At 37.6% G+C, this 20088-nt stretch overlaps 1 protein-coding gene across 1 annotated transcript in view; it reads left to right on the plus strand.

The window, feature by feature from the left end:
- Positions 1–20088, plus strand: part of IL15RA (interleukin 15 receptor subunit alpha) — a 52606-nt gene that overhangs the window by 2268 nt on the left and 30250 nt on the right. The gene's annotated exons all lie outside the window — the stretch shown is intronic.

The raw sequence follows: 20088 nt of genomic DNA on the forward strand, positions 1-20088 counted from the left end.
GGCTCCGCGCCCTCCCCGCGCCGCTGCCGCTGCCGCTGCTGTTGCTGCTGCTGCTCCGGCCGCCGGCGACGCCCGGTAGGGAGAGGCGCGCGTCCCCGGCGGGGCGGGGAGAGGTTGGGGAGGCGGCGGGGGCTCCCCACCTACCCCGGCCGCGGGTCGGTGCCCGGGACCCGACGCTGCGCCCACGCGCGGGGACACGTGGACGGGGCGGCGGGGAGGGCCCCCACCCCCGGCACGCGAGCCGCGCCTTCCCCGCTTCCGAGGCGAAGGGACCGGAGCCGCGGTCGCCAGCGGGGCTCCGGGCCGGAGGTTCCCAGCTGCTCGGAGAAATCTGGGAAGGCGGCTGTCTGAGCCCCGCCCCTCCCCGGGGGAAAACGGTGCCGTCTACACCACTGGCAGAGCCCGCGGGGGTCCGAGGAAGACCCCCGGTCTCTGGGTCTCTGCCCTCGGACCCGGAGCGCGGCGGTAGGACGGGGTGGGGGCTGCGTCCCTGCGGAGAGAAAACGTGTGCGGCCGGTGAGTGCAGATTCCTAAGCAGCAGGAAACCGCGAAAGGGTTAGCAGCCTGGGGTCCGCGCGCCCGGGCCAGCGGGGAAGAGACCAGGCCGGCGATGGCTCGGTGCGCTCGCGACGAACGTGGGTCGTCAGATGTAATCTCAGCAGGAAGACCCGAACGAGTGACTCCCAGGTTCTCATCCCGGGGAGCTAGAGAGCAGGGAGGAGAAAGCATAGACGGTCTGGCTTTGTCCTTGTCAGCGTTTCTTGATCCTTTTACAGTCAGGAAGCGACCTGAGGGTCTCAACAGGGCTCGGAACCCTCTCCCCAGAAAAATGCATCAATGCACGTGCATAGAATTGGGGGGGCAGGGATTCACTGAAGGCCATCCATCCATCGTACACTCTCCGGGAGTTGGTTAACCCCGTGATGTGTGTGCGTGCGTGCGTGTGTGTGTGTGTGTGTGTGTGTGTGTGTGTGTGTAAGGCAAGCCTCTCCGTCATTTACACCTCGTCGGTCCAGTCTATCCACCCAGTAGGTGATCAGAGCTGTCCATCCACGGTTGCTGCTGCTGCGGCTGGGTTGGTGTGAACACTGTAGCTCTGCGGGCTTTCATGAAGTGTTATTTTCTTGACACTATGGATTTCCCCCCACATCTCAGAATCTGACTTGTGTTGGTGACCCAGTCAGTTCCTCTCAGCTCGCTAGCCAGCGTGCGGGGTAGCCAGCAGACCGAGGCAACTTTACCCGCACGATGTGGAAGTGAGGTGCAGCTTTAGTCTGAGCCCAGCCAGGCTGAGCTGTACCCTTCCAAGCGCAGAGGAAAGGTCTCCAGAGCTCATCAGCTACAGCGTGGTTGTTGGCCTCACCAAGGTACTGCTGCCATTCAGCTGCTCCTGATGTTTCCTGTGTTTCTTGAACCGTTTTATTGAAATACAGGATATAATAAACTTCATACATTTAATTGCATGATCTGATGGGTTTAGAGGTAAATATATACACTTGTGGAACCGTCATGATCAAGAAGGTCAATATAATCATCGCCACGGAAAGTTTCCTCTTGTCCTGCGTGGTGCTCTATCCCCCCAGGCCACCACCATGGGCTTTCACTTTTGGCTTGCTGTGATTTCTAGAATTTTATACATATGGAATCATCCAATGTGTACTCTTTCTTGTCTGGCTACTTTCACGCATAGTCATTATTCTGATAATTCTCCCTCCGTCTTGTCCTTTGTATCAATAGTTCACTCCTTTTTATTGCTGAGTAGTATTTCATTGCATGGGTATCACACTGTTTGTTTATCCATTCGGTTCTTACTGGACATCTGGGTTGTTTCTGGTTTGAAGCTATTACATTTAAAGCTGTGATGAACATTCATATGGAGGTTTTGTGTGGACACAGGCTTTCATTTCTCTTGGGTAGAGAAGGTGGGAGTGGAGTGGCTGAATCATGGGGCATGTATGTGTTTAATTTTTACATTCCCACCAGCAAGTGTCTGAGTTCCAATTCCTCCACATCTTTGTCAGCACTCGGTATGATCAGTTTTTTTTTTTCCTTTAAAATATTTTCCCAGCTTTACTGAGATATAATTGACATATAACATCATGTAAATTTAAGGTGTACAATACAATGATTTAATATATGTACCTCTTGTGAAATGATTTCCATCATAAGTTTAACACATTCATCACCTCATGTATTTGCCAAATTGTGTGTGTGTGTGGTCCATTAGTCTCTTTAGTTGTACCCATTCTAATAGGTGGGTAGTGGACCCTTGTAATTTTAATTTCCATTTTTCTAATAACTAATAATGTTGACCATCTTCACATGTGCTTATTCGCCACCAATGTATCTTCTTTGGTAAAGCATCTGGTTAAACCTCTTGCCCTTTTAAAAATTGAGTTGAATTGTTATTGAGTTTCCAGCATTCTTTATATATTTTGGATACAAGACCTTTATCAGATATGATTTGCAAATATTTTCTCAGAGTCTGTGGCTTATCTTTTCATTCTCTTAACAGTGTCTGATGAAGAACAGAAATTTTTAATTCTGAGAAAGCTCAATATATTAATTTTTCTTTTATGTATTTTAATAGCTTTCAGTGTCATCTCTAAGAAATCTTTGCCAAACTCAAGGTCACAAAGATTTTCTTCTAGAGGTTTTATAGCTTTAAGGTTTTACATTTATGTCTGTGATTCCTTTTTGAGTAATTTTCTATATAATGTAAAGTATGGATTGAAGCTTCCATATTGGTTTGGTTTCAGGTTTTGTTTTGCGAATGGATATCCAACTGTTCTAGCACTATTTGTTGAAAAGATGATCTGAGCTGAATTCTTCTTACACTTATTTTGAACATCAGCTGTTCTTTAAGCCTTGGTTGCTGTAGACAAAACATTAGTCTGTGAAAATCAGTTACATTTCTATACATTAGCAATGAGCCATTGGAAATTGAAATTCAAAAAATAGGAATCATTTTCAATAGCATCAAACAGCACGACCCACTTACAGATAAATCTGACAAAAGGTGAGAAAGACCTGTACACTAAAAACCACCAACCACTGCTCAGAGAAATGAAAGCAGACCTAAACAGATGGAGACTGTATACCATGCTCATGGACTGGACAAACCAATATTGTTAAGGTAACACTCCCCTCCCCCAACCCAGGTCAGAATTTCAGCAGGCTTTTTGCAGAAATCAACAAACTGATGGCAGATTTCACATGAAAATTCATAAGGCACAGTGTAGCCAAAACAACTTTGAAAAACAACCGAATTGGAAATAATACTTCTGACTCTGAGACTTATTAATAAGGTCACAGTAATCAAGACAACAGAGTATTAGGGTAAAGATGAACAGAGAGCTAACAGAGTAGACTGTGCCCAGCGTTTTTCAATGAGCTAGGAAGGGAAGTGGATACAAATGATTAAATTTGCTACTTGGTACTATGATCCTGGTCAGAAATTATAGAGAGAAGCCCATTCCTTATCACCAGCTGAGCAAATAATACAGGCTCAGATGTGCTCCTGCTAGTTTACAGTGCTAACAGACACAGCAAGTTGCTGTTACCTGTCTCATTCAAAAGGCATGATTTGGAGGGGAAACCCATCAACTTGAGCAAGAAGTAATTTAATTCTTAAAGATCCTCACAACCTGAAAGGTTGAAGATGATTTTCCAAAAGCAGCTGGAGAAAATGATGATTTGTTTGAAGATAAATATATCTCACCAACTTGGGTTTCGTTGTACAGGGTGTTAGTACACTTTGGGGTGGTTTTACAACTTATGTGTGCTTAAACATTTTTTAAACCATTTTTTGCAGAATTCTAGGGAGTTTTACTCAAACCTTTCATTTTTTTTATTTGAAATCCATCTTATCTAGTTATAATTGCTTTGTGCTGCTACTCATAACAAAACACTGATGAAAACTTTAACGCACAAAATATGGGATTTATTGAAATCAACCTAAGTGTTCAACAGTGGAGGACTGCATAAGCAAAGTGAAGTTCCTTTCAAATAATATGCATCATATTATTCAGTTTTTACTAGAAGATCCTTAAGTAGTTGTCATTGAGCAGGGAGATACTATGGGTCATGTGTGTGTGAGTGTGTCTGCTTAGTTGTCTGCCTTTTCTTATTTTTCTCTCATAATTTAAATTGCCTTTGTAAAGAGAAAATCAAACTACAAAAGAAGTAGCACAAAAAAGATGTAGAATTTGGGGGTTTTCTCAGATTCATTTTTGATTAATTATAGCTGATCTTGTTTGGCAATGTTTTCATGACTTCATAAAGTTTGCAAATGCGTTCTATAAAGTTACCATATATAACATTTGTGCATACTTTTATACACATTATAATGTTTTATACATAAATTTTATAACATTTTTGCAGTTTGTTTAAACAGTTCCTTATGGCTAGAGATGTGTGTAGGCTGGATATTTAGGTCGTTTCAAAATGTTGGATGTTCTGAGGCACCTGGGTGGCTCAGTCAATTGAGCAGCTGACTCTTGATTTCAGCTCAGGTCGTGATCCCAGGATCGTGGGATTGAGCCCTGTATTGGGAGCTGAGCACGGAGCCTGCTTAAGGTTCTCTCTCTCTCTCTCTCCCTCTCCCTCTCTCTCTCCCTCTCCCTCTCTCTCTCTCTCTCTCTTCCTCTCTCTCTCTCTCCCCCCCTCCATGTATACATATATACATATATATACATATATATGTACATATATACATACATACATATATATTCATATATATGTACATATATACAAACATACATATATATACATATATATATATATAATAAAAGGTTTTTTTAAATATTTGATGTTCTAAAAAGCACACAGTAGGAATAACTGGATGAAAATAAGCTATACAGAGCAAAAAAGGGCAGGGAAAATGCCTCAACATCTAAAAACAAAAAATGGAAGAAATACTCCTGGGGATATTCTTTTTCAATCAAATCATCACTTTCAACTAACTTGTTTGGGCTAAATCACCTTTGCCAAATTGATCTTACCAAATAGTGAGTAACTCAGTGAAAACATGTATAACCCCCCCCCCTCCCCCCCCAGTATATACACTTGGGAGTCATATCCATGTTACTCATTAAACATGGTTGACGTTATTTGAATGTTTTCTATTAGGAAAGACTTGATCTTTCGAGCAGTAGGAAGCCATTGAAGGTCTCTGGGCAGGAGGGACATTATTGGACCTACATGGTAGAAAGATTACTCTTGTAAAGAATGTGAAGAGTAAACTGTAGTCACAAGGGTCTGGAGGCAGGAAGCTAAGTTGGAAACTTTTGTAATAGTTCCAGTAAGTGGTGATGAAATCCTGAACCAAGACAGTGTCAATAAGGAAGAGAGGAGGGGGCAGATTTCCTATTGAGTCTTACAAGTATAGAGTCTATTTCATTCTTTCTTTTTTCTTTGCTTTTTACCCTCTAGCGTCAACTATTCTGATCCCTCAAAAATCAATATTTAAGGATTTGAACTATGATGAATTCATCTGCCACACAAAAAGTGGATTGGGAATTTCTGTTAGTGAGCCTGAGAGAGAAAGAAAAGAATTGATGAGTTAAAGATAATGACCTGGATATAGAGTGTATACCAAACTCAAGTTTGAAAATGATTAACAAAGTGAGTGCCAAAAGGAAATAAATGTGTTGGCTTGACTGGCATTTCAGCTAGAAAAATAATGAAGGAAAATGGATTACTGTCAACACAAGGCCTTTATGCTTTTGATGTGTCAGCATCACAGTGAGCTTCTTGAGGGGAGAAATTACATCTTATTCTTCTTTGTATCTTAACACACTTGGCATGCTGTGGACATACACTTGGTAGAATAAGAGGGGGAAAATGGGAATGGATTCCGACTCTCCTTAAAGAACGGGAAGGGCATGCTAACAGGATACCTTTTGAACTCTGGATATGAGACTGGGCCAAGGATACTTAATATATTAGACTGTGTAAATCAACTTGACAAAGGAGTCTGATTCACAGGTTCTGTGAAGTAGAGAGAGGTGTGGCCCTCCACGCTATTTTGGTGACTTCATTGGCAATCACTGGGGCTTGTATATGATTTTTTTGGCTACTTGAGAATTTTCAAAATCCCAGAACCTTAAGTTTACTGCTATTCTCATTACTTCATCTATTCCTCTCTGTGTATTCATAAGCCACTAACCCCAGAAGACACCTATGACCTACCAGGCCTACCCAGCACTGTGGGAGCAGCAGCGAACTGTGAAATCCATTCACCATAATATTATGTTCCACAAGGAACTCACAATATTATAAATGAGGCAAGACGTGCTTACCCGGAATATCTAAGGAATAATGTTCTGAGAGAATATATACAGAAATTATAATTGAGTATCAAAAGATATGATTAAGGCCTCTAGAAAGAAAGGTTATTGATACAATCAAATGTATTATCTCTGTCATATTTATGAGTTTAGCTTTGTATAGTAAGTAACTGGTCATTGTGTGGCTGACTGGGCTGGCTTCAGTGTCTTGATACCCTTGTGCATTCATATATCAATTGTTATCTTTTCTTGAGGCATGTTCACAATGGAAAGGCCACCAGTAGGTTTCCCTTTTCGGCAAAATGACAGAGTAGGTATTCTAAATAAAAACTCTCCTGCTACAAAACACCCAGAAATGATGAATAATACAGAGGAAGTATCTATTAAAATCTGTAGCCAATAAAATAACCAACTGTTTAAAGCAAAAATAATAATCTATTGTGGTGTTTATAACATATGTGGAGGTAAAATATATGACAACAATAGCACAAAGGCTAGAAGAGAAATGGAAGTATATTGCTTAAGGTTCATAAGAACTGCATATGCAAAGCAGTATAATGTCACATGAAGGTGAACTGTGATGAGCTAAATACACTATAAATCCTAAAGCAACAACCAAAATAATACAACAAAGAATTACAGTTAGTAAGCCGAGTGGATAAAATGAAATCGTGAAATATACTCAAATAATCTCATGACATGATCATCTCCATAGAGAATCCTATGGAATCTACAAAAATGCTCTTAGAAGAAGTGAGTTTAGCAAGGCTTCAGAATACACAATTAACTCACAAATATCAATATACAAAATACTAGCAATAAGAAGTTAGAAACTGAAAAAAAACACCATTTGTGTTGACATAAAAATTAGGAAATATTTAGGAATACATCTGACAAAAAAAAATGGGCAAAACTGGTAACCAAAAACTATATAAAATTTCTGAGATAAATTACTGAAGACTTAAATAAATTGAGAGAGATACTGTTTATAGATATTGAGAAGACTCAATATTATTATGATGTCACTTCTTCCCCAACTTGATCTCTAGATTTGATGCGATTCCAATCTAACTTTCCAAGGGATTTTTTTTTTTTGGTAGAAACTGATATACTTATTCTAAAATTCAGTAAAGGACCAAACTCAACTTTGAAAATGATTAACAAAGTTGTAGGATTTATACTACCTGACTTCAAGATTTATTATAAAGCTACAATAATCAAGACATAGTAGTATTGGTGTCAAGATTAACAGACAAATATATTGATTGATGAAACAGAATACCAAGTCCAGAAATAAACGCACACATACTTGGTCCTGGCTCAGGATCCTATACCAATTCCACTGGAGGTCCACTACTGTGGGACAAGGGGAAGGAAGCTTTTTTTCTACACAAAACCTGTTAAAGATATAAGGGAGAAGTTGCATGCCATGAAAGTAAGGAGCCATATATTGAAAGCTCCAACCCTGAGAGCCAGATACACAAGGCATCCTAAGACTGGGATAGGACTAGGACAACAGCAAACTTCTCCTGACCCCACCACCTCCAGCAAGTGAGCACCAAGTAACAAGCACAGCAGTCAATCACTGAGGGTGTGGTGAGCAAGGGTGTAGAGAAGTCCTCTTGTGGTTTAGATACAGAGAGAAGGACAAAAGATGAGGGAGGATTAGGGACATAGAAAAACCCTCTGGCACTCCAGCCCCCACCCTAACCACAAGTTACCACTAGAGGAATTTGAAGCCAGTGGTGTTCTGAAGGTAACCACAGAACAACAAAATCCAAACCCAATTCAAAACCTGACTAGACTGACCAATCCCCCCACACTATCAGTCTAGCAGGAGAAGCTTTCTCATTTTCAGGCATAAATACTATTTATCTCAGTTCTACACACATGGTCCAGCATTCAATTAAAAATTACATGACACTCAAAAAAAGCAGCAACAACACAATCCCACTATTAAGGGACAAAACAATAACAAGATTCAGAGATGACCCCCAAATCGGAACTATGAGACTGAAAGTTAAAATAAATATCATCCACATGTTAATGGCTCAGTGGAAAGGATGGATGGTATTTCTGAACAAATGTGGAATTTCAGTTGAGAGGTGGAAACCATATGAAAGTGTCAAATGGAAATGTTAGAAATTAAAAAAAAAAATCAGTAATAGAAATGAAGAAAGGTTTTGACAGACTTATCAGAACACTGATAGCACAAAGCCAAAGACACAGCCAAAGAAAGAATCAGTTAACTTGAATATAGGTCAGTAGAAATTACTCTAACGGAAACACAAAGAGAAAAAATGAGAGAAAAAAAAAAATGGAACAAAGTATCTAAGATCTGTAGGACAACAGAAAATAGGCTAATATATGTGTGATCAGAATTCCAGAAACAAGAGAGAATGAAGCACAAGAAATATCTGAAGAGATAATAGTTGAGAATATACCCAAATTTATAAAAGATATTAAATCACAGATCCAGGAATCTCAGAGAACACCAAACAAGGTAAATGTCCACTCCCCTCTCCCACCCAAAAACCCTCATCCCGAAACACATCATACTCAAACTGCTGAAAAACAAAGATAAAGAAAAATTACGATAAAGTGGATAAAGAGACTTTCCACATAGAAGAACAAAGATAAGAATTTTAGCAGACTTCTTATCAGAAATTATGCAAGCCATAAGAAAATGGAGTGACATGTTGAAAGTCCTAAAATAAAACAAAACAAAATAATCTGTCATTCCAGAATTCTATAACCAGGAAAATATCTTTCGAAAATAAAAACAAAATAAAGACTTTCCCTGACAAACAAAGAGTAGAAGGATTCATCACCAGCAGACTTACACCATAAGCAACACTTTAAAAAGTTCTTTGGGGGGTGCCTGGGTGGCGCAGTCGGTTGAGCGTCCGACTTCAGCCAGGTCACGATCTCGCGGTCTGGGAGTTCGAGCCCCGCGTCAGGCTCTGGGCTGATGGCTCAGAGCCTGGAGCCTGTTTCCGATTCTGTGTCTCCCTCTCTCTCTGCCCCTCCCCCGTTCATGCTCTGTCTCTCTCTGTCCCAAAAATAAAAATAAACGTTGAAAAAAAAAAAAAAAGTTCTTTGGGCAAAAGGAATATAATCCTAAACAGAAACTTGGATATATGAAAAAAAAACTCTGGAAAGGATTAAGATGGAGGTAAATAAAACATATTATTTCTTTTAAATCACTCTAAAAATATTTGACTATTTAAAACAAAAATAGTAGCAAAGTATTGCATTTATAGAATATATAAAAGTACAATGTATGACAACAAAAAAATGGGAGGGAGAAATTGTTAACTATGCATTGGTAGAGTTCTTAACTATATGTGAAATGCTGTAATATTATTTGAAGGTAACCTCTGATAAAATAAAGATGTATATTCTTTACCTTAGCAAAATCACTAAAAATAATTTAAAGTGGTACACATAATAAACCAATGATGAAGATAAAGTGGGATAACAAATAATAATCAACCCAAAACAGGGAGTTAAGAGGAAAAATGAACAATGATCAGATGGAACAAACAGGAACATCTAGAAAAATGGTAGGCTTAAATCCAGCCACATAAAAAATTACATTAAATATAAGTGATCTAACCACACCAATTAAAAAACAGAGGTTGTTCAATTAAATTAAAAAAAAAACTCAACTATATGCTGACTACAAAATAGCCACTTAGGATATACAGGCAAAGATATGTTAGGAGAAAAAGGATTGAAAAAGATATACCATGCAAACAATAATCAGAAGAAATGTGGAGTATTTGTATTAATAGCAAAGTAGACATCAGAATAAGGAATATTACCAGGGATAAGGAGGGACATTACATAATAAGGGGGTTAATTCACCAGGAAGACATAGAAATCCTAATGGTGTCTGTACCTACATATGGAGCTTCAAAATTCATAAAGCAAATGTGATAGAACTGAAAGAAGAAAAATACAAATCCAGGATTATAGTTAGAGACTTTAACACTATTCCTCCAGTTAAAAAAAAAAAAAAAATAGAAAAAGAAGCAGTAAACATATAGAAGATCAAAATGTTAATCTAATTGGCATTTACAGAATATACGCCCATCCAACAACCAGAATACGCATTCTTTTCAAATACATATAGAACATTCACAAGAGAGACCATGCTGTGGGCCATAAAGTAAACCTCAACAAATTTCCAAATCATTGAAATTACACAAAATATGTCCTGTAACCACAATGGAATTAAATTAGAATGCACTAACAGAAAAATATCTGGAAAATCCTCTGGATAAAAATATCTGGAAATTCAATAAATTATTATATTAATAATTTTATTATATTATTATAAATAATCTGCAGTCAAAAAAGAAATTAGAAGGGTAAGATAGAAAATTTTTTTAATTGAAAATAATAAAAATACATTTAAATAGCATAATTTGTGGAACTCAAAGAGATCATAGACAGAAATTAATCATACTAAGTACTTATATTAGAAAACAAGAAAAGTCTCCAATCAATGATCTAAGCTTCCACCTTAAGAAACCAGACAACAATGAACAAATTAAACCTAAAGTAAGCATAAGGAAGGGAATGTAATGATAAGAGCAGAAATCAATGAAATTGAATGCAGAAAAAAATAACAGACAATATCAACTGAACTGAAAGCTGGTATTTCAATAGATCAATAGAATCCTAAACCTCTAGCCAGACTGATCAAGAAGAAAAGTGAATAAACATTGATTCTCAACATTGGAATGAAAAGGAACATCACTGCAGATCCTACAGATACCGGTGGGTCATAAAGTTTTATTATGAATAACTTTATGCCTGTAAATATGACAACTTAGATAAAATGGACAAATTCGTTGAAACACAAATACCAAAGTTCACTCAGGAATGGATAACCTGAGTTGTCTTATATTTTAGAGAGTTAAAACTGTAGCTTAAAACAACTCCAAAAAATTCCAGACCCACAGGTCTTCACTGCTAATTCTTTTTTTTCTTTAAATTTTTTACATTTATTTATTTATTTTGAGAGAGACAGAGACAGTGTGAGCCAGGGAAGGACAGAGAGAGGGAGAGAGAGAGAGAGAGAGAGAGAGGGACAGAGAGAGAATCCCAAGCAGGCTCCATGCTACAAGCGCAGAGCCCGATGTGGGGCTTGAACTCATGAAACCATGAGATTACCACCTAGGCCAAATCCGAGTTGGATGCTTAACCAACTGAGCCACCGGGTACCTCTTCACTGCTAATTCTTTAAAAAAAAAAAAAAAAAATCAACAAAGGCATGCAAATTTGAGTATTGGCTAAATCCTCAACAACAGCAATGAAATACAGAAGACAGGTAATGATAACTACCCAGAATTCTATGTTGCACAAAACTGTCATTTAAGAAAGATGATGAAATAAAGACTTATTCAAACAAAAAGAAACTGGTAATGGGTTATGGCATTAAAGCATCTCCAAGGTTCTTGAATTGCTGGGGAGGAGGCTGTGGATATGAATTAACATTTACACATTGAGGATGCATGTTAAAGATGTTAGTATAATCAGTAAATAGAGATCACGTAACACAGAATGGTACCAATTCTAAGCCTGTGTACCTGTAAAGCATAACCTCAAAATATATGAGGCAAAAATGATTAGAACTATCAAAACAATTAACAAATAGGGGCGCCTGGGTGGCTCAGTCGGTTGAATGTCTGACTTCAGCTCAGGTCATGATCTTACAGCTTGTGAGTTAAAGCCCCACGTCAGGCTCTGTGCTGACAGCTCGGAGCCTGGAGTCTGCTTCGGATTCTGTGTCTCCCTCCCTCTCTGTCCCAACCCACTCGAATTCTGTCTCTGTCTCTCTCAAAAATAAATAAACATTTAAAAAAATTTTGTTAAAAATAAAAAAATTAACAAATACACAATCATAATGGAAGCTTTTAACATACCTCTCCAAGTGTTCGATGGGTCAAATGTGAAAATAAATCAGTAAGAATATAAAAGTTTTGAAAATAATTAACAAGCTTGATCAAATATGGACTACTATGTCTAACAACTGAATACCACACACAGAGAACATTTATAAATTTTTTTTACATTTATTTATTTTTGAGAGACACAGACACAGAGCGTGAGCAGAGGAGGGGCAGAGAGAGGGAGACACAGAATCCAAAGCAGGCTCCAGGCTCTGAGCAAGCTGTCAGCACAGAGCCCGACTCGGGGCTCTAACCCATGAACCACGAGATCACGACCTGAGTAGAAATCAGACTCAACCAACTGAGCCACCCAGGTGCTGCCAGGGAACATTTATAAACTCTAACTATGTGTTGCCAGGTCATAAAATCAGCCTCAATGCATTTCAAATGATAGAGATCATATAGACCAACTTCTCTCATCACAAGGAATGTAAGTCAGAAAAAAATAACACAAAATAAATTAGGACAAAACAAAACAAAAACACTATCTTCTGAAAACTTAGAACCATAAATACTTACATTAGAAAATAAGGAAAGTTTCACATTACATGCAAAGGATCCAACTACAGACATGATAAAAAAGAAGAATAGGTCCAATAGAAGAAGGAAGAAAACAATAAGGATAAAAGCAGATGTAAATAATACTGAAAACAGAGGTACATCAGAGAGATGCAACAAGTCCGAAACTTGGTTCTTTGAAAAAAAATCTACCGAAATGAACAAACCTCTAGCAGAATTAATCAAGAATAAAAGAGAAAGCATAAACAAATAACATTAGGCATGTAAAAGAGGAGATAAATAAAACATTTAAAATGCCTTCACGCTCATAAGTTTGAAAGTTTGGTGACAGGTCCTTATTTTTAAAAAATTACCAAAATGAACTCAGGAAGAAATAGACAAACCCGAATATTCCCTTTCAAAATAGGAACAAGACAAAGTTTCACGGTATAATGCCTACTCTTCAACCTTGTACAGGAAGTCCTAACCAAGATAGTAAGACAAGAAAAGCAAACATTATACAGATTGAAGTGAACTTTTTAAGCTCATTTTTCTCAGATATATGATTGTTATTTTACCATAAGAATATACAGATAAGTTATTAAGGATGGAGCTGGATTGCCGAATTAAAAGTCAATATTCAAGAACCAATATTCTTTCTGTGTACCTGCAAAAAGCATTTTGATAATACATGTTTTTAAAAGATAACATTTAGAAAGCACACCTCCTCGCCCAAAGTTAAGTACCTAGGAATAAATCAACAAAAGATATGTCACTCCTTTATATAGAAAAATTATAAAACTTTTTGAAAGAAACCTAATTAGTAGAGAGATATACATTGTTTCTGGATAAGAAGACTCAATATCTTCAATATGTCAATTCTCCTCAAATCTATCCTGGGATTCAATTTAAAAGTTTTAAAAATTAAGACGGACAAATGTTAGTGAGATTGTGAAAAAGTAACCCGCCTACTGCCGGTGGAAGTATAAATTGGTGCAGTCACTTTGGAAAACAGTTTGGTATTATCCAAAATTGATACACATGTGCTATCTCCCAGCAATGCCATTGCTAAGAAAATACCATAAAGAAACTCTTTTCCATGAGCATCAAGAGACATGTGCAAGGTTATTTCTAGCACTATTATTTGTAATAGCAAAACACTAGAAACAATCCAAATGTCTGACAACAGTAAAATGGATAAACTGTGGTGTTTCCATATAATACTTTAATACCAAAAGTGGATGAACTCTAGCTACATGCATCAACATAAATAAAAAACATGACACTGTGTGAGAAGCATAGTAGAGAAGAATACATATAATACATTCAAAACAAAACCTAGGTATTTTATTATTTGGGAATACTTATTTATGCAGTAAATCCATAAATAAAAGCAAAAGAATGATTATTACAAACATCAGCATAGTGTTCATTTCTTGAGGAGATAAAGGCATCTGGGGAAGGCACTCAAGTGACCTCTAAGTTACTGGTAATACTCTATTTCTTAAGCCGATTGGCATACACATGAGTCTTCATTTTATGATTAATCCTTAAACTGCACATAAACACTTTATATACTTATGGATGTATGATTTTCACAACAAAAAGGGTTTTAGGTAGGGGAGGGGAAGAGGGTACTGAATAGGAGGTACTCTGAAGCAACCATCCCTCTCAAATCCAAATTCTGTAACTGATTATTGACTCACCCTGGTAAATACTTGTCAACAATAAATGGACTTAATCAACTACAAATAATCAACATTCAAACATTTATTTAAAAAAATCAATACAGAAGTTAAAGATCAAATTAGAGCCTGCTAAGGAGAAATTAGTGAACTAAAAGATGAGTCTGAAGATACTAGAGTACAGCACAGAGAAATGGACGGTGAATCAGAGATTAAAGATATAAAGGACAGAACTAAGGAATGAATGTTTGTACCCTCTCAACTTCAAATGTTGAAATCGTAATCCTGAGGGTGATGATACTCAGAGGTGGGGCATTTGGAAGGTAATTCCATTTAGATGAGGTCATAAGGGTGTAGCCATGAGGGGATTAGTGTCCTTATAAGAAGAGGTAAAGGCTCAGAGCTCTCTTTTTCTCAACCCTGTGAGGATAAGGCAAGAAGGCAGTAGTAGTCTGTAAACCATGCAGTGGGCTCTCACCGCAACCCAATCATGCTGGCACCTTATCTTGGATTTCCAATGTCTAGAATGTGGGAAATAAATGTTTGTTGTCACCCAGTCTATGGTATTTCGTTATACGTAGCAACCTGGACTTAGACAGATAGAACAAGGATCATGACTGGAGCTCCAGAAGATGATAATAGGGACATTGATGAAGAGGATATAAGGAGATAATGGCTGAGTATTTTCCAGAAAGGCTTAAAGCCATCAAAGACACCAAAGATCAAACTTGGGAAATGACACCAAGCAAGATAAACAAAAACAAACCCATACCAAGAATCATTGTGATAAATCTGCAGAGCACCAAAACAAAGAGAAGATAGGAAGTATCCTGAGAGAAAAGACACATTGCTGGCAAAGAAACAGGAATTAGACACACAGTGGGTTTTTCAATAGAACATCAACATTAAAAGCTAGAAAACTTTGGGGAACCTGAGTGGCTCAGTCAGTTAAGCGTCTGACTTTCATGATCTCAGAGTCCATGGGTTTAAGCCCCACATCAGGCTCTGTGCTGACAGTGTAGAGCCTACTTGGGATTCTCTCTCTCTCTGCCTCTCTCTCTCTCTCTCAAAAGAAATAAATAAACTTAAAAAAAAGCTAGAAAGCTTCAAAGTGCTAAGGAGAAAAATCATCTGCCTAGAACTGTATGCCCAGGGAAACATTTATTCAAAAAGGATTCTGGGAAGATGGTAGAGTAGGAAGTATCAGGAATCTATTTACTCACCTGGACAATAATTGCACTGGCAGAATCTGTCTGACAGAACTATTTTGGAACTCTGGAGTCTATTGAAAGCTTGCAACTTCCAGGGGAGACTGGAAAGGTAAACTGTGGTTAGTTTCAGCTCCTTACACAGCAGCGGCTGCCCAGCCCTCCCCTCCAGCCCCAGGGCAGGCAGCCGTGTATGTGTTCCTGGCACAGCCTGCACGTGGCTTGCAGGAGCCAGGGGGAGGGCAGAAAGGACCCTGTCCTATAAAAATAAGGGATCGGTGCTGTGATCGCCGATTAGTGCTTCTGCTCACAGACGTGCTGCCAAAGAAGTGGGAAGCCATTGTTGTTTATCTCTCCCTCCTGTTGCAAGCCCCTCTCAGACCAGCTGAAGTGACTTCCAGAGGATTTAGAGAGCTAGTATCCTTCTTTCCTGCACCCCTTCTTTTTTCCCATTTCCTCCTTTTGGGAGCCAGACATTAAAGACTAGGACAGTCACGAACAATTGCATATCTAGGGAAAAATAGAAGGTGGCCATGCAAGCCTAGAGAAAAGTTAGAAAAGACCTGAGAAGACCTTAAGTTATACCTCAGGCTGACCTGTGGCACAGTGACAACCTGCAACGATCAAAAAATAAATAGGGATGCCTGGGTGACTCAGTTACTTAAGCGTCTGACTCTCGATTTTGGCTCAGGTGATGATCTCATGGTTCAGGAGATTGAGCCCTGTGTTGGGCTGTGTGCTGACAATATGGACCCTGCTTGGGATCCTCTTTTTTCCCACGCTTTCTTCCCCTCCCCCACTCATGCATGCACTCTTTCTCAAAATCAATAAACAAAAACTTTAAAATATATAAATAAATAAATAAATAACAGCAAGCCATGAGAGATGGGCAAAACTGGTTTCTAGAATTACCACATTATTAGATTCAAATGTCCAGTTTTCAACAACAAAAAAAATCACAAGTCATAGAAAGAAACAGGAAAGTATGACCCAGTCAAAAGAAAAAAAAAAAAAATCAATAGAAATTGTCCCAGAAAAAAGACTGGATGGCAGATATACTAGACAAAGACATTAAGACAACTGTCATAAAGATGCTCAAAAACTAAAGGAAAATGTGGAGAAAGTTAAAGAAAATGGTGTACAAACAAAATGGAAATATCAATAAAGAGAGAGAAAATCTAAAAAGAAACCAAAAAGAAATTCTGGAGCTAAAAAGTACAATAACCTAAATGAAAAATTCACTAGACAGATTCAAAGGCAGATTTGAACAGGTAGAAGAAAGAATTAACAAATTTGAAGATGGAAATCACAAAAATGATCAAGTCTGAGAAACAAAAAGAAAAAAGATTGAAGAAAGGTAAACAGAGCTTAAGAAATCTATGGGACACCATCAAGAGACCCACATTGTGTGAGTCTCAAAAGAAGAAAGAAAGGAACAGAGAGACTATTTCAAGAAATAATGGCTGTAAATTTCCCAAATTTGATAAAAGACATGAATATAAACCTCAAAGGAGCTCAATTAACTCCAAGTAAGATAAACTCAAAGAGACCTTCCCCAAGACACTATAGAATCAAACTTTCAAAAGCCAGAGCCAAAGAATCTTAAAAGTGAGAGAGAAGCCAAGTGTCATATATAAGGGATTCCCCAATAAGATTATCAGCATATTTCATAACTTTCATATATCAAAAACTTTGCAGACCAGAAAGCAGTGGGCCAATATATTCAGAGTGCTAAAAGAAAAGAACTGCCAACCAAGAACCCAGAAAAACTGTCCTTCAAAAGTCAGAAATTAAGACATTCTCAGATAAGCAAAAGCTGAGGGAGTTCACTACCACTGGGCCTGACCTGTAATAGATACTCAAAGAGTTGTGCAACATGAAACAGAAAGACACTAGACTGTAGCTTGACTGGATGGAGAAAGAAAGAGCTCAGTAAAGGCAAATAATTCATGGGCAATCATAAAGCTGGTATTACTCAATAATGGTTTGTAACTGCACTTTTTGTTTTCTACATGATTTAAGAGACTCATATGTATAAAGAAAAAAAATACTAGTGTAAAAGGTAACTTTGGTTCGTAACTCCAAATATTGTTTTCTACATAATTTAAGAGATTAGTACGTTTTAAAGAATTATTAGATTATGTTTTGGGGGCACACAATGTATAAAAATGTAACTTTGAGACATCAACAACAGAGACAGCTGTAAGAAAGGAGTTCTTGTATCTCATTGAAGTTACATTAGTATGAATTCAAATTAGAGTGTTATAAATTTAGGATGTTAAATGCAATCCCCATTTAATCTATTTACATTTAAAGGAATTACTGGACACCACAAATAAGATAACTATAGAATATACACAAAAGAAATGGAGAAATTTATGTTTCATGACATAAAATTGACTAAACATAAAAAAAAGACAGTGATGCAAAAAATGAAGGACAAAAAAGCTAAAAGGTATGTAGAAAACAAAGAGCAAAATGACAGAAGTCCCTCCTTATCAGTAATTCCTTTATATGTAAATAGATTAAACTGTTGAATGGAAGACGATTGGCAAAATGAATAAAACACTTGATCTGATTATATGCCACCTGCAAGAGACAAACTTAAGTCAAAAATAGATTAAAAGTGAAAAGATGCAAAAAGATATTCCATGCAAATAGTAACCAAAAGAGAGCAGGGATGGCTAAGCTAATATCAGACAAAATAGACTTTAAATAAAAAAAATGTTTAGAGACAAGGGCACCTGGGTGGCTAAGTTGGTTGAGCTCAGGTCTTGATTTCAGCTCAGGTCATGATCTCACTGTTCATGAGTTTGAGCCCCGCATCAGGCTCTGTGGTGACAGCGTGGAGCCTGTTTGGGATTCTCTCCCTTTCCCTCTCTCTCTGCCCCTCCCCCGCTCACATGCATGCATGTGTGCACTCTCTCTGTCTCAAAATAAATGAACTTTTTAAAAAGTTTAAAAAATCATTTAATAAAAAAAAGTTTAGAGACAAAGAAGGACACTATATATTAATAAAAGGTTCAATATGGAAAGAAAATATAACCATTATAAACATTTATGTACCTAATAACAGACCACCAGAATACACATCCTTCTCAATCCACATGGGACATTTTCTAGGATGGACCACACATTAGGCCACAAGTTAAGTCTCAATAGATTTAAAAAGACAGATATCATGCAAAATATCTAATCCGATCACAGCAGGATGAAGTTAGAAATCAATAACAGAAAGAAAACTACAGAATTCACAAAATTGTGGAAATTAAACAATACACCTTTAAACGACCAAAAGATCAAAGAAGAAATCATAAGGGAAATTTGAAAAGACCTAGAGATGAATAAAAATGGGAACACACATACCAAAATTTATGGAAAGTGGAGCTAAGGGGGAAATTTATAGCTATACATGTTTACATTAAAAAAAAAAAGACAGATCTAAAGTCAACAGCCTAATTTTATACCTCAGAGAACTAGAAAAAGAGCAAACCAAACCCAAAGCTAGCAGGAGGAAGAAAATAATAAAGATTAAACCAGAGATAAATGAAATACAGAATAGAAAAACAAGAAAATCAATGAAACCAAAAGTAGGTTCTTCAAAAAGATCAGCAAAATTGACTAACCTATAGCTAGATGGACTAAGAAAACAAGAGAGGTGACTTAAATTACTAAAATCAGAAATGAAAGTGGGGACATTACTGCCAATTCTACAGAACTAAAAGGATTATAAGAGAATACTATGGACCATTGTACACAAATAAATTGGATAACCTAAGTGAAATGGGCAAATTCCTAGAATACCAAAACCTGTCAAGAAGGTAGAAAAAATTAAAGAGGAGGGAACATTTCCTAACTCAGTCTGTGAGGCCAGCATTACCCTGATACGAAAGCCAGATAAAGACACTGTAAGAACGGAAAATTACAGACAAATACCCTTTATGAATATTAATGCAAAAATCCTTAAAAAAAAAAAACTAGCAAACTGATTTCAGCAGCATATTAAAAGGATCATACACCATGACCAAGTGGGATTTATTACTGGAATGCAAAGATGGCTCACATATGAAAACTGATCAGTGTTAATACACCACATTAAGAAAATGAAGGGGGAACAACACATGAGCATCTCGATGCAGAAAAAGCATTTGACAAAATTCAGCACCTTTGAATGATAAAAAAAAAAAAAAAACATAACACTCAAAATACTAGGAAGAGAAGGAAATTTCATCAATATGATAAAAGCCATACATTAAAACCCATGGTGAACATTATACTCTATGGTGAAAGACTGAAAGCTTTTCCTCTAAGATCAGGAACAAGGCAAGGATGCCGCTTTCACAGCTTCTATTCAACATAGCACTAGAAGTTCTACCACAGCATTAGGCAAGGAAAAGAAATAAAAGCCACCCAAATTGGAAAAGAAGAAGTAAAATTATCTCTG

Source organism: Herpailurus yagouaroundi, unplaced genomic scaffold (genome assembly GCF_014898765.1).
Source record: "Herpailurus yagouaroundi ecotype Mexico unplaced genomic scaffold, PumYag 203, whole genome shotgun sequence".
In the NCBI taxonomy this organism is placed as follows: domain Eukaryota; kingdom Metazoa; phylum Chordata; class Mammalia; order Carnivora; family Felidae; genus Herpailurus; species Herpailurus yagouaroundi.